Source organism: Macaca mulatta, chromosome 11, assembly GCF_049350105.2.
Source record: "Macaca mulatta isolate MMU2019108-1 chromosome 11, T2T-MMU8v2.0, whole genome shotgun sequence".
In the NCBI taxonomy this organism is placed as follows: domain Eukaryota; kingdom Metazoa; phylum Chordata; class Mammalia; order Primates; family Cercopithecidae; genus Macaca; species Macaca mulatta.
This window is the reverse complement of record NC_133416.1, coordinates 4,760,498-4,775,785: the sequence shown is the minus strand read 5'-3', so window position 1 is coordinate 4,775,785 and position 15,288 is coordinate 4,760,498.

Below are 15,288 nucleotides of genomic sequence, written 5' to 3'. Positions count from 1 at the left end.
ATTGTTGCTATGGAGAAAGTTTCAGTGGTCTGGATAGAAGATCAAACCAGCCACAACACAGCCTAATCCAGAGCAAGGCCCTAACTCTCTTCAATTCTGTGAAAGTGCAGAGAAGTGAAGAAGCTGAAGAAGACGCTTGAAGTTATCAGAGGCTTGTTAATGAGGTTTAAGAAAGAAGAGATCTCCACGGGCCGGGCATGCTGGCTCATGCCTGTAATCCCAGCACTTTAGGAGGCAGAGGCAGGTGGATCATGAAGGTCAGGAGATCGAGACCATCCTGGCTAACATGGTGAAACCCTGTCTCTATTTAAAAAAATACAAAAATATAGCTGGGCGTGGTGGCGGGTGCCTGTAGTCCCAGCTACCAGGGAGGCTGAGGCAGGAGAATGGTGTGAACCTGGGAGGCGGAGCTTGCAGTGAGCCGAGATCACGCCACTGCACTTCAGCCTGGGTGACAGAATGAGACTCTGTCTCAAAAAGAAAAATAAATAAAAAATGAAAAAAGAGAAAGAAACCATCTCCATAACATAAAAGTGCAAAGTGAAGCAACAGGGCTGGTGGAGAAGCTGCAGCACGTGATCCAAAAGATCTAGTTGAAATTATTGATGAAGGTGGCTCCACTGAGCAACAGATTTTCAGTGTAAGCAGAACACCCTTCTATTGGAAGAAGATGCCATCTAACACTTTCAAAGCTAGAGAGTAAAAGTCTATGTCTGGCCTCAAAGCTTCAAAGAAAAAACTGACTCTGTTTTTAGGAGTAAACGCATCTGATGACTACGTTGAAGGCAATGTTAATTTACCATTTCTGAAAACCTTAGAGCCCTAAAAGAATGATGTTAAATCTACTCTGCCTGTGCTCTAGAAATGGAACAACAAAGCCTAGATGACAGCATCTCTGTTGATAGCATGGTTTACTGAATATTTTTAGCCCATTGTTGAGATCTACTCATCACGAAAAAAGATTTATTTCAAAATATTATTGCTCATTAACAATGTGCCTCATTACCCAAGAGCTCAGATAGGGATGTACAAGGAAATTATGTTGTTTTCATGCCTGCTAACACGCCGTCCATTCTGTAGCCCGTAGATCAAGGAGTTATTTTGATTATCAGGTCTTATTATTTAAGGAATACATTTCATAAAGTTATACCTGCCATATATAGTGATTCCTCTAATGGATTTGAACAAATAATTTGAACACCTTTTGTATAAAATTTACCATTGTAAACAATACTAAGAACATTCATGATTCATGGGAGAAGATTAAAATACCAACATTAACAGGAGTTTGAAAGAAGTTGATTCCAGTCCTTATGGATGACTTTAAGACTTCAATGGAGAGCAGTCACTACAGATGTGATGGAAATAGCAAAAGAACTAGAATTAGAAGTGGAGCCTGAAGATGTGACTGAATTGCTACAGTCTCATGATGAAACTTGAACGAATGAGGAGTTCCTTCTTATGGATGAGCAAAGAAAATTTCCTGAGATAGAATCTGCTTCTGGCAATGACGCTGTGAACATTGCTGAAATGTCAGCAAAGGACTAAGAATATTTCACAAACTTAATTGATATAGAAGCAACAGGGTTTGAGAGGAGAGGATTGAGTCCAATTTTGGAAGATGTTCTGCTGTGGGTAAAATGCTATCAAACCACATCACATGCTACGGAGAAATCTTTCATGAAAGAAAGAGTCAGTTGATGGTGGCAAACTTTGCTGTTGTCTTGCTTTAAGAAATTACTATAGCCACCCCAGCCTTCAGCAACCACCATCCTGATGAGTCAGTAGCCATCAATATCAAGGCAAGAAACTCCACCAGGAAAAAGATTATCACTTGCTGAAGGCTCAGATGATTGTTAGCTTTTTTTTTTTTTTTTTTTTTGAGAAGGAGTCTCACTCTGTCTCCCAGGCTGGAGTGTAGTGGCATGATCTTGGCTCACTGCAGCCTCTACCTCCTGGGTTCAAGCTATTCTTGTGCTTCAGCCTCCCCAGTAGCTAGGATTACAGGTGCCCACCACCATGCCTGGCTACTTTTTGTATTTTCAGTAGAGATGGAGTTTCACCATGTTGGCCAGGCCTGACCTCGGGTGATCTGCCCACCTTGGCCTCCCAAAGTTCTGGGATTACAGGCATGAGTCACCATGCCCGGCCGATTGTTAGCATTTTTTAGCGATAAAGTATTTTTAAATTAAGGTATGAGCATTTTTTATAGACATAATGAGATTGCACAGTTACTGGACTACAGTATAGTATAAACATAAAATTTATATGCATTGGGAAAGCAAAAAACTTATATGACTTGGTTTATAGTAATATTTGGTTTATTGTGATAGTCTGGAAGTGGACTGGGAATATCTTTGAGCTGTGTCTGTATGTTACCTCCCCATTAGTTTCTTGGTAGCTGTCGCTGTTATCAGGTTGGAAAAAAAAAGTGTATACTAAGTTTGGTACTTTCTGTGGTTTCATGCAGACACTGAGGGTCTTGGAATGTACCCCCTGCAGATAAGGGGGAACTGCCATAATCTGCTAAAGACCACAAGAATTTGGGCTGCAATGATGGAGCTCGCTCTTGAGGAAGTCATGGGAGAGTTCCGTAAAGTTGTTTTCTGTGAGGATATTTTAGAAAGTCCTAGATCTCTTATGTTGCCTCAGCAAGATGAGAGGTGTGTCATTAGGTATAAGCCCAAATACCTAATAGGGCCTAGGGAGGTAATTTAAATGAGACTGACAGCCCATTCCCAGTCTAAAGGAGTCAACACGGCTTCAGTCAGTTGTTGACATATGGGAATACAATGCGAAAGCAAAACTGGAGGCCCATATTATTAAATTTGTAATTTCCCAGTTTTAAAATACTGGCCTTTTTTTAAAAAAAGTTTAAATACTTTGTGTGTGCTAAATAATCATTAAGGACTCTTCCAATACTTGTATTTAACTCAGTGGTCCTAAAGCAGTAAAAATAAGCAAAAAAAAAAAAAAAAAAAAAAAATTCACTAAAATTCGTATAGCTGTTTTCACTTCCCTTCATGTTACTTTGGTATAGAGTATACTCTATACTTTAAGAAATTGTTCACCCAATATGTACTCAAACCAGTTGTGTTCTCTCCATCCCACTCTCCTACTACCAACTCAGGCAACTCCACATATTCAAGAAAACAAAGTATAGCTCCAACCTCACAAAAGATTGAGGACCTGGGTCTAACCTTTCTAGTTAAACCTGCTTTGTAAAAAGTCACTTCCAACTTCAAGGAAGAGTTAGTTCCTAAATCACTTAAACTGCTACTGTTCATTCTTCAAGGCTAGCATTACCCTGATACCAAAACTCGTTAAAGACAAGCACAAAAATCAGTAACAATGGACTGATTTTATTAATTATAAATACATTTTAATCCTAACTAAAAGATTAACAAATCAAACCCAGCATGGCTTTCATTTGATTAAAAAATAATAGAACATGACAAAGCAGAGTTTATTTCAGAAATGTAAGAATGCGTCGAACACTAGAAAATCAATGAGCATAATTCATTATATAAAAGAGTCAGAGTAAAAAACAAATATGGTGAAAGAGGCTGAGACGGTAAAATTTTGCAGTCTTCCTGATTTAATAGCATGTAGTAAAACAGGATAGAAGAAAATGTCTTTAAAGATGATAGTGTATTTTCAGAATACCAACTAGCAGTCACGGTGGCTCACGTCTGTAATCCCAGCACTTTGGGAGGCCGAAGCGGTGGATCACCTGACGTCAGGAGTTTGAGACCAGCCTGGCCAACAAGGTGAAACTTAATCTCCACTAAAAATACAAAATTAGCCGGGCATGATGGCATGTGCCTGTAGTCCCAGCTACCCGGGAGGCTGAGGCAGGAGAATCGCTGTAACGCAGGAGGTGGAGGTGGCAGTGAGCCCAGATTGTGTCACTGCACTCCAGCCTGGGCGACACAGTGAGACTCCGTCTCAAGGTAAAAAAAAAAAAAAAAAAAAAAAAAAAAAAGGCCGGGCGCGGTGGCTCACGCCTGTAATCCCAGCACTTTGGAAGGCAGAGGCAGGTGGATCACGAGGTCAGGAGATTGAGACCATCCTGGCTAACATGGTGAAACCCCGTCTCTACTAAAAATACAAAAAACTAGCCGGGCGAAGTGGCGGGCGCCTGTAGTCCCAGCTACTCGGGAGGCTGAGGCAGGAGAATGGCGTGAACCCGGGAGGCGGAGCTTGTAGTGAGCTGAGATCCCGCCACTGCACTCCAGCCTGGGCGGCAGAACGAGACTCCGTCCCCCCAGCAAAAAAAAGAATACCAACTAGCACCAAATGGGCACATGCTTGCCTTACTGCATTAAACATTAAAGCTGGATATCCATTATTTTGTCCTGTAGTCTTAAACATTTTTCTGAGGTTTTGACCAATGCATTAAGAAGAAAGAAACGCATTATTTGCAAGTGATAATGATTGTCTATGTACAAATTCAGAGGGATGAGCTGTCAAGCTGTTAGAACTAATAAGACATTTTTTTCATATTGTGGTAGGACACAAGGTAAATAAACAAAAATCAACAGCTTTCCTAAATTATATCAATGAGAAATATCTCATTCACCAAAAAACTAGAAAATATCTAAGAACAAACTTCCCAAGGATTATGCAAACCTATGTGATTTTTTTTTTTTACAGATTCTGATGCAGATCTGAAAAAAATTTTTTTTAATGCATCTAAAGATATAGAAAACAAGTATTTCTGAATGGAAAGACTCATGATATTGAAAATTTTGAAAAAGAAGAGAATTAGGAGAGAGGTTCCTTTATGAAAAGGCAAATATGTTAAAGATGTAATGATTATAACTGCAGCATATTTTAGGAATAAGCAGATAATTAATAGAGGAGAATGTTCAGAAACAGATATATACGTGTATGTATACCTATGTATATGTATATGCAAATTTAGGTTGTAATTAACAGTGGCACTTCAAAGTAGTGAGGAAAGAATGGATTATTCAATAAATGACATGGGGGCAATTAGTTAACCATTTGGCAAAAATAATCTCTTATTAAACGATCTTATTTCCAAGAGTTAATTCCAAGGAAGTAAATGGACAAATGTGAAGAAATGCCTGTTGAAGCACTTTTTTTGGAATAGTGAAAAATAGAAAACCACACAAATGTATACTCAGTAGATTATTTCAAATGTGTGTGTGTATTTGTGTGTACATAGTATACACAGAAATTATGGAATGCCATAAGTCTGCTTTAAAATATGGCCAGGTGCAAGATGGCTCACACTTGTAATCCCAGCACTTTGGGAGGCCCAGGCAGGTAGATCACCTGGGGTCAGGAGTTCGAGACCGGCCTTGCCAACATGGCAAAAACCCGTCTTTACTAAAAATACAAAAATTAGCTGGACGTGGTGGCGCACGCCTGTAATCCCAGCTACTCAGGAGCCTGAGGCACAGGAATCGCTTGAACTCGGGAGGCGGAGGTTGCAGTGAGCCAAGATGGCGCCACTGCACTCCAGTCTGGGCAACAGAGGGAGGTTCTGCGTAAATAAATAAATAAATAAATAAATGATGAAATAGATTTAAACTTAATGGAATGGAAGGATATCCACATAATCTTTAAAGTGAAAAAAAATCAGGTTCTAAATCTATAGGTATTCTTTGATCATATTTATTTTTTCAATGTGTAGAGGCATAGAAAAGTCCAGAAGGATCTATAATGAGCTGTTTTGTTTTCATTTTCTATGGGGTAGATCCTTTATTGCATGGAAGATTATTTCACTCTGTTAGCTCTTTTTACATCAGTAGGAATACATCCTCATGGTTTTAAACTTCTTGACACTCTACCCTAGGTAAATATGCTCGGATAGAACTCTCTATTCACCAGATTACCTATAAATCATATTGCACTTTTTAACTTTTCTAAATTACTTACTTTTTGCTTTCTCTTCTAGATTATAAAATTCGTGAGGGCAGGGACCGTATGTAAAGGTTCCCTTGTGAGCAAATAACCTTCACTTATTGAACTCTGTGTACCAAATACTGTGCTAAATGCTTTCAATAATCTCACTCTTAGGGAGATACTACTACCATCTCCATTTTGAGGATGAAGATATTGAAAGATCATGAAGTTTCCCCCAAATGCCATCGCCAGGCCTGTGTGACTCTTGGCCGTTACACGGTGATCAATAAAAATCTGTTTCATAGGAAAGAAATACAGCCAGCCGTGGCTTTAAGATCACTGGGTGCTGTAGTTGGACCAGAAACCCTTTAAACTCCTTCATAAGACAGATACTCGCAAGCCCCGCCCAGGACGACCGCCCGCGCGCGTACGGATAAGCGTGCAGGGGCGGGGTGAGCTTGTGGGAGTGGGGCGGGGACAGCTCTGATTGGCCAGCGTCGGGCGGAAGTCGGGAGGTTGGGTGGTCTGTAAACGCTGGCTTGTGACAGGGAGGGGGAGAAGGAAGGCCTTCGTAAAGGTTTCCTCTCCGTCCCTTCGCTCCCGGGGACCCGCGGAAAAAAAAAAAAATCCAACACCAGGCCCCGCGGCTAGCCCCTTCCCACAGCCTCTCTCCGCTCGATTTTGTCACTGTTATGTGGGAAGCGAATCCGGTGAGTAGCCGGGCGGGACGGGGCGGGCCCAGTGGGCGGGGTTGATGAGCGAGGGGCGGGAAGGGGCCACCGGAACTGCTTCCCCGCGCTGGCTTCAGTCCGGGTGTTGAGTTCCGGGACCGGAGTGCCAGGGCCTTTTGGCTTCTGCAACCTCTACCTTTTTCAGCAGTGGAAGTGCCTCGGTGGATTCTCCAATGCGTTATTGTTTTCTTGTCACAGTTATTTATTTTACTTCCTGTGATGTTTCAGCCTCATGCCTTCACCGTTTTTTGTTGTTGTTGTTGTTTTTGAGACGGAGTCTCGCACTGTCGCCCAGGCTGGAGTGCAGTGGCGCGATCTCGGCTCACCGCAACCTCCGTCTCCCGGGTTCAAGCGATTCTCGTGCCTCAGCCTCCCGACTCTCTTCACTGTTTTTTGAAACTTTGTGTTTTGCTTTCTAATTGGAGTAACTGGCCTTGGAACCTGTAGTCAGTCATTTGCCTCAGGTTTACCTGCCAGTCCCATCCGTCTAAAGCAAGGGAATTCGACCCCCTTGTCTTGAATGGGCCTAAGAGGAGCCGTCAGTTCTTCTTTTCCCTTCTTGGTGGACAGCCGTTTAAAACTTGGAGTATGGACTGTTATGTTCTTAGATGTTTTCGTTCAGTGGACAAAGTGATGATCTGGGACATTTCAACTGCAAGTCTGCCTTCTTCCTTGGTTGACTCTGGTATTTTCATTGTGACTTCATGTATTTTTGTCTACTTTGCTTTTATACATTTATTTATTTAAAGTGCAACGTAGGGACGGAAAAGTGTAATACCTTTCCTTACCACCCATTGTAAGGATCACAGCCACCGCTCCTTGAAACAGAAGATAGGTTAACAAGGTAAAGCATAGCAGATCTAATCAAAGTTTTACGCCACCCGGCACTTCAGAGACCAGGGAGATCTCTGTTTTTATGCGTAGGACCCATGAGGCATAGACAACTGTATAAAAATGTGAGCGGACAAAGGATATACTCTCATGTTAATAAACTGAGGGAGGAAACCCAGCAAGGCCTGTTTGTTCAGATTCTTCTTGACCTCTCTGTGTATCATTTCTTCCTCCTACAGAGGAGGAAGGACCCTTCTGGAATGAGGGTCTTAGCGACCTGCTATCAGGCAAGGTAGGTTAGAGAATTTCTTTATGGCCAGTTCCTACAGAGAAGGGCAGGGAAAGGTTACAGTAATAGTTCCAGTTTTTATGGCTTGCTTTGTAGGAGAGGGATTCTAGTTTCTATCACTCACCTTGGGGAAGAAGAATTCTGGTTTCTGTGACTCACTTCAGGGGCGAAAGATGGGCAGGAGACAGAAGGGTAAGAGAAGATCAGAGGGAGACTTTGCTTCCGAGGCTGCTGCTGAGGCCTTCCAATCTCTTTTAGTTCGAAGTACTCAGCATGCCAAAGTGTCATACTTCTGGGTAGCATTTTCTGAGCCCCAACACAACCCTCAGAGAGTGGGATCTATTTGCCAAGAGTATTCTTCTGTTGTTATGGTTGAAACTGCCTGGTAAGATGGCAGATGTACGGTATTTACAACTTAGGAGTTGACTGGAAAAATGACAGAATCATATTTCAGCAGGTTGTTGGACTAAATACAGTCATGCGCCTCTTAACAATGGGGATACGTTCTGAGAAATTGGTTGTTGGGTAATTTTTTCATTGTGCGAACATCATAGAGTGAACTTTTATAAGCCTACTACACACCTAAGGCTATATGGAATAGTCTATTGCTCTTAACCTAGAAATCTGTACAGCATATTATTGTACTGAGTACTGTAGGCATTTGTAACACAATGGAAAGTATTTATGTATCTAAACATAGAAAAGGTACAGTAAAATAAAGTATTATAATCTTTCTGTTGTATATGCAATCCATGGTTGACTGAAAGCTTTTATGCAATGCATAATTGTATATGAAACATACGAAACTACCCCATGCTGAGATAACTGCGTAAATTTACTTTAATGACCCCTAATTTCCATATTTGCAATAATTTCCTATAATCAGTATTCTTCCCCTCTCATTTCTGTAATATATTTCCAGATAAGTTAGAAAGTTTATCAGTACATTTCCCTAAGTTTTCAAGTTAAGTTTTTATCCAGTAGAAACTAGTCTGTTAGTCTGGATTTGTTGGTTGCACATTATGATTCCTTCTTGTGCATCATATAACAATAGTCATCATCTTAGTATTTTTGACTCATACATATAATACTCTCATCAAGCCACATTAGAGGAAAGTAATTACTTGTATTTGATTTTAGCAAAAATAATTTAGAATAATGAGAATGCACTCTCTGCTTATATATTCAGTTTCACTCTCTGTCATCAGCAGCCTTCATTTTGTATTTATATCTGTGTATATCTTTATGTAACTATATGCTCCATTTTTGTTATCAGTCCTTAAATTTTCCATAACAAACCCTTTAGCCACCCAAGTATGTGTCTTACTCAGAGTTTTAAATCTTTCACTATATTGTAAGCTCCATATGGACAGGGATTTTTCTCTGTTATTTTTCCTATAGTATCTTCAACTAGAGAACAGAGCCTGACACATAGTAGGCACTCAATAAATATTTGTTGAATTCATGATGGTGGTTGCATGAGCATGGACCAGAGATAATTCTTTGCTCCTACTATGAATTTTCCCTCCTCCGTCACACATACATCAGAATTTGCTATTGGATTATTTGTGTGTTTGTGAGAATTATAAAGGCATTAATGAATGTCTTATATACTTGGTTTGTTATATCATTATCTCATTTCTTTGTAAGAAATGGGTTTTCTTTGAAATCACCCGTGTGATTTTGCTTAATTTCAGCAGAGCAGGCCGACTTTTGTTAAAAGTGGGGAACCCTCCACAGATCCTCCCACATTCTTCTTTTGTCACCCAAATAAGACATATTTGTCTTATTGCTACTGTATTTTGTTACTACTAATAGTTTTTCTTCCTATGAGCATATGAGTGCTATTGATAAGCACAATTTGGTTTTAAAAATCAACATTCTACATGTGGGTTTCTCTAGTAATTTGTTAGTTTATTTTAGTTTCACTTTCCTGGTTTCACTTACCACAATTTCAGTTACCAGAAGTCAGCTGCAGTCTGAAAATATGAAATGGAAAATTCCGGAAATGAACAATGAATAACTTTTAAGTTGCATACTGTACTGTGTAGTGTGATAAAATCTCATGCCATTGTACTCCATCCTGCCTGGGGCCATGAATCATGCCTTTGTCCAGCATATCCACACTGCATATACTTTACCTGCCTGCTGGTCATATAATAACATATAATGGCACTCACTTATTTATTGAGCACGTATTGCAAGCTAGTTGGTGCGAAGTCCCAGGGATTACAGTGGTGAACAGAACAGACTAGGTCCCAGCCTTTATGGGTTTGCAGTCTGGTGCAGGCAGGCAGACATTAAACAAATAATTACGCAGATAACATTTAATGTGATAAAAAGATATGAAAGAAAAAGAGTACTGTGACAGTGTAGGGGGAGCTGGTACTAGAGTGGGCAATCAGGAAAGGCCACCCTGTGAAAGTAACTTTTATAGAGATCTGAAGGATTGAGCAAGCATTAGCTAGGTAAAGGTTGGCTGGAAGGTAGGGAGAGCTGTTCAGACAGCAGAGATAGTGTGAGCAAAGATCCTGAGGCAGAAAGGAGCTTGGTGCTTGAGAAAAAGAGAGAAGCCTATGTGACTGGGACACAGTGTGCCAGAAGACAAGCCCAGGAGGTGGGAACCAGGCCATGCATGGATTTGTGGCACATGATTAATATTTTAAACTTTATCCTTAGAGGAGTGGTAGCACATTGAAGGAAGTGTCATGAACATATTTATGTTTTTAAAAAGATTACTCTGGCTGCTGTGTAGAAAATGAGTTTATGTATTAGAAAATATAGTAGACATAATAATGGCCTCCCAAAGATAACCACATCTTAATACCCAGAATCTGTGAATATGTTGTTACATGTCAAAGGGGAGGTGATTAGCTAATTGGCTGACCTTAAGATAAAGAGATTATCTTGGATTATCTGGGGGCGGGGGGGGCCCAAGGTAATCACAAGGGTCCTTAAAAGTAGAACATGGGGACAAAAGACATGGAGTGACTATGGAAGAATGGTCAAAGAGATACAACATGGCTGGCTTTGGAGATGAAGGAAGGAGGTCACAAGCCAAGGTATGTGGGTAGCTTCTAGAAGCTTGAAAAACCACAGAAATAGATTCTCTCCTACAACCTTCAGAAGGGAATCAAACTCAACTTGATTTTAGCCCATTGAGACGCATGCAAGATTTCTACAGAAATGTAAGAAAATAAATTAGTGTTGTTTTTAAGCAACTGCGTTTGTGGTAATTTGTTCTAGCAGCAAAAGAAAACTAATGCTGAGGGGGATAAGAGGCTGTAGGAAGACTAATAGGTTACAGTATAATCCAGGGTAGAGATGAAGGTGACTTGGACTATGTGGTGTGACTATGAAGTCACCTATGAAGGTGATTACTAAGTGGGGAGAGAGAGAGAAGATCAATTCAAGCTGCATCTTAGATGATGACTTAGCTTTCTGGCACAGGCAGCCAGGAACAAGATGTTTTCACTGAGCTTGGAAAAGGGAAAGCCATATGGAAGATAACAGGAGTTTGTTTTTTAACTCACTATGTTTAATGTGCTTATGAGGCATCAAGTAGTAAAGTTTGGAAGGTAGTTGGTTAGGTAGGTAAGTCTGGAGCTCAGAGAAGGCTGGGCTGGAAATTGAAATTTGAGCCTCAGTGTCTATAGTCTGTCACCCAGGCTGGAGTGCAGTGGCATGATCTCAGCTAACTGCAACCTCTGCCTCCTGGGTTCAAGTGATTCTCCTGCCTCAGCCTCCTGAGTAGCTAGAACTACAGGTGTGCACCACCACACCTGGCTAATTTTTGTATTTTTAGTAGAGACAGGGTTTCACTGTTTTGGCCAGGCTGGTCTTAAACTCCTGACCTCAAGTGATCCACCCGCCTAGGCCTCCCAAAGTCGTGGGATTACAGGCGTGAATCACCGTGCCCAGCCCCCAATAAAACAGTATTTTAGAAATTAATGTTTTTATTATCATTGAGAAGGATGATTTTTTTTTGCAGCTTCTTACAAAGTACTTGTATCTAATTTGATGATAGTTTGAGATGAAGATTAGACCACACTTTGATTACTCCATATGTCTACTAAATTAGGAAATGTTATGCCACAATTATAGATTATCAGAAATTGCAACTTGTGTTTGCTGGCCCTGTCAGATGTTTTGGAATATCAAGGTCAAACACAGACTGAGAAGTTATTGGAAGATTTCTCCCTGAAGACTATATCCTGTGCTCTTTCAGTTGCTCGATTGACAAGCCTATAATATTAGGGTGAATGTTTCATCCAGCCTGAATGTTTGGAAAATAGTAACAAATGGATTCTTAAGTCATTTTCTGACTTCTTCAGTATCTGGAAAGTATTTTCCCATGTTTTGTTTTCACATTTAGTCATGTTCTTTATACACACAATAGTGTAATCAGTCTCACTCTCTGATGAGTGAAGAAAACCATCAGGTTTTGGGAAGGAATCACATCCTAGCAATTGAGCCATTTGCAGCATAGCTTGCTGACTTTGAAAAATATATCTTATTCTCAGCATTAAAAATCAGGGTATTTTGGCCCTGAAGTAGTAGGTTCACACTATTTAAAATTCTAGATATATCTCTGCTATACTCCACTTAAGCAGGCCTCTAGAAAACAGAATTACTTTTTGGTATTGTCAACATTATGAAGAATTTTTTTTTGTTTTTTTAAATCTCATCCCTCCTTTCAGAAACTTGTCAGCACCTTTTTCCTTGACAGCCAGCAAACTTGCGTGGGAAGAATAATCTTGCAAACGCTGCCATTTCCTTCTGTAACATCTGAGAGCATGTACTCTGAATAGTCAATATTTGATGATGTTTAATTTCCATTATTTCCTTCAACACTCAATTATAATCAGGAGGCATATTGTTGACTCCTATTTCATATAAAGAATCTTTTAGTAATATAACAGTGTATGTTTTTGCTATTTGTATACTTCTTGCTCTGTCAATTTTGAATGTCTTACACCTTTTTCAACTTATGTCATAGCTCACAAAAGTATCATTGTCTAAATAAGAACTGTCTTCCCTGTACTATAAGTTTTCACTGATATGTGGAACAAAAGTTGTTATTTTTACCTTATATACTATATATGTGTCAAGCACTGATTTATATTTTCTCCACAGGTAGTTTGTCCAATTGTAAAACAAAATATATACTGAAACACTCACGTGATAGTAATTGCTTTTCTATATTTTGTTGCATGACAATATAAGACATCGAATAGAATCATTTAATAAAGAATTTTGGTCAATAGTTTGTTTCTTCGCAGGCATTAAATTTGAATTGACTAGCTTCTCAGCAGTATCAAGAATCTTCACCTGTTTTCACCGAGGAATGCGTCTTTTCTCTTGGTTTCTTCTTTATCCTTATCAACAAAGCAAATGGACTTTGTGCTTTGCATGAAAATAATCTGAAAGTTTCCTTGAGTTTTATACTACTGTATTTAAGTAAATGCTAACTATGGCTGATGTGAAATGTATCAACAGAGAGTGAATACAATGGAATATTATAGTGAATGATAACTTTAAAGAAAATAAAGTGATTTTTCATGCAGATCATCATTAATCTTACATTTCAACTTTTCAAAATGTATGTCGACAAATTTATTTCATTACTTTGCCCCTGAAAATGCCTTTGAATGATCTCATAATCCCTGAGGACCATCCTTTGAAGATTCTGAGAGAAAACAAGAAGGGCTAGGACTGAGCCATGAGGAACTCTAAAAGTTACAAGCTGAGGAGAAGTCAAAGTGAAAGGAGACTAAGAATTTATGGTCAAAAAAATAAGATGATCTGAAGAGTGTCATGTCATAGAAACCAAGAGAAGAGTGATTCAGGACAGAGGACAAACTGTGAAATGTTACCGTGAGATAAGTAAGATGAGGACTGAAAGAGCATAGGATTTAGTAATGTGAAGTTCATTAGACATCCTAGGAAGTATCTTTTGTTTGTTTTTAAGTGATGATGGGTGGGAAAGGTTGGATCAGCTAGAAAAGTTAAATTGGAGTGAGTGATAGCATAGAAAGTGAAGAAATAAACATATTATGTAGACAAATAATTACAGTTAATAAGCCACCAAAGGAGACAAGATGAAATCCTAAAAGCACTCAATCTGAAAGAAGATAGAAAAAGAAGAAAAACAGAACAAAGAACAGGTGGGACCCAAAAAAAAAAAAAAAAAAAAAAAAGCAAATAACAAGATGGTAAACTTAAAGCTAACCATATCAATAATCATACTACATATAAATAGACCAAACACTCCAATTAAAAGACATAGATTTTCAGACTGGATTAAAAAAAAAACGAGACCCAAGTATAAGTTGTCTGTAAGAAATACACTTTGAATATAAAGACGTGAATAGAATAAAACTGAATAAAGATACACAGTGCTAACACTAATGAAGAAAAAGTGTGAATGGTTTATTATTGTTAAGGTAGATTTCAGAGATAATGATATTATCAAGGATAAAGAATGATAAAAGAGATCAGTTAACCAGAAACAATCCTGGATATTTTAGACATCTTGTATTAGAGCTTTAAAATGCATGAAACAAAATCAATAGAACAGCAATAAGAAATAGATACCCAATTATACTGGAGATTTCACTAGTTTTCTCCAAATAATTGATGGAATAAGTATATTGAAAATGAGCAACAGTATAAAAAACTTTAACACCACTATCAACTAACTTGATCTGCTTGGCATTTATAGAACAGTTCACCCATCAACAGCTGAAATACATGGGTTTTCTTTTTTTCCAACTACATAGAGAACGTGTAAAAAGATACACCATATTCTGGCCCATAAAACATGTCTCAGTACATTTGAAAGAATTGAAGTCATGCAAGATGTACTTTCTGACCTAAATGGAGTTAAGTTAGAAACCAGTAACAGAAAGATCTGTAAAATTCCCAAGCATTTGGTAAATAAATAACACTTTAAGGTAACCCATGGGTTAAAGAAATGAAAAGAGAAAATAGAAAGTATGAAAACATAACATATCAAATTTGTAGATGGTGCCAAAGCAGTACTTAGAGGGAAATTTGTAGCTAAATTAATGGCTGTATTGGAAAAGAAGAAATGTTACAAATCAATAATCACAGCTTTCTAAGAAACTAGAAAAAGAAGAGGAAGTTAAACAAGAGCAAGGAAATAAAGGTTAGAGTGGAAATCACTACAACAGAAAATAACAGTGAAAATCAGTGAAACCGAAAGCTAGTTCTTTGAGAACATCAATACTATTAATAAGTTTCTAGCCCAACAGATCAGGAGAAAAAGACACAAGTTACCAATATTAAGAATGAGAGAGGTGACATCACTACATATTCTAAAGACATTAAAAGGATAATAAAGGAATGTTATGAACAACTTTATATCAAGCAGTATGGCAACTTAGATCAAATGGACATATTCCTAGAGAGACATAAACTACTAAAGCTCACTGAAGAAACATAACACAAATAGTCTAACATCTGTTAAAGAATTTGAATTTGCAGGAAAAAATCATTCTTAAAGAAAATTCTAGGTCCAGATGGTTTCAGTGGTGA